This window comes from Cynara cardunculus (genome assembly GCF_001531365.2).
Source record: "Cynara cardunculus var. scolymus isolate 2C chromosome LG 2, CcrdV1, whole genome shotgun sequence".
Taxonomy (NCBI): domain Eukaryota; kingdom Viridiplantae; phylum Streptophyta; class Magnoliopsida; order Asterales; family Asteraceae; genus Cynara; species Cynara cardunculus.
This window is the reverse complement of record NC_037529.1, coordinates 9,108,788-9,110,038: the sequence shown is the minus strand read 5'-3', so window position 1 is coordinate 9,110,038 and position 1,251 is coordinate 9,108,788.

The following is a 1,251-nucleotide window of genomic DNA, read 5'->3' as shown; positions in this document are numbered from 1 at the left end:
TGAGAGACAAATGAGTAGTTGGTGGGGTTGTGACAAGAATTGGCCTGGGCTTTGCCTTTTTCAATATTAGTCTCCAAAGAATCGAGAACTAATAGATTATGTGGTATGCCCGGATTTTGTAAGTGTAGAACAGGATTTTCGTATTCTTTTAATCCTGACACAACTCTCGTCAATTCTTTTAGCTCACAACAACTACTCCTCTCTTTTTCATTTTAAACTCGGCACACAAACCCTTTGTATCGAAGCTCACTCAGATATGGTTGTCCTCTTGGGTAGGTCTGTCGGTTTTGACATTCCATAGAGGTATTTCTGATAAGCACTCAGTCCCTCCTAAAGTATTGCATTATGCACATAAGATCACAAAGAATGATCAAAAATATTATTTCTTTAAAGCACAATGATCAGATAAAAGTTGATCAATTAATTTGACTTTAAGCACGATCAATAAAGAAATGAAGCGACAAAAATTCGATTATTTGATATGTACGAGAGAAATGAATGAAGATCTGTAAGAACAAGTTTACCGATTCTGATATTAGAAAAAAATGAATATGTATTAGTCAAAGAAAATTATAATATCAGAAAGCAATTTTGAATACAAACGAGTGTATTATCACCGAAAATGATTTTCGTATAAGAGACATGATAATAACAATTTGAAGAATAGCTGAAACAGGTATTGGAGTTATGTACGATGAGAAGTTACGCAAGTAAAATCTCAAGAAATACCTGTTCAGAAAATGTACTCGTTATCCCCCAAAAAAATAGTATTTCAAAAAACACTTATTGAACTTTCCAAGGAAACTCCCCCTAGAAAGTAGATTTAAGTAAAAAAACTTTTAAGCTCAAAAATGAAATGAAAAATCATTTTAAGCACTGGTTCTGAACTGAAGTGTTTAGAAGCCTTTGTTGTTAAGCTCGGGTCCTAAACTGGATGTTTAGAAGCCTTGAAGTTAAGCACGGGTCCTAAACTGGATGTTTAGAAACCTTGGTTTGAAATAATGTACAACTCCCCCTGCATAGGTGTATCACACAAAATGATATTCTGATCAGCATGAAATGGACACACCTGCAAAACCAAATCAAGTAGATTTTGGTACCCAAACGGACTTGGGTCCTAATATGTTAAGATTTGGTTGGGGTATGTTGTAACTACCAAACCACTTCTTTCTATAGGATGTATTCTTTTCAGCATTATGAACAGGATGACCAGGATTAAAATATGAGTCATATAAGTAATTGGGATCATAC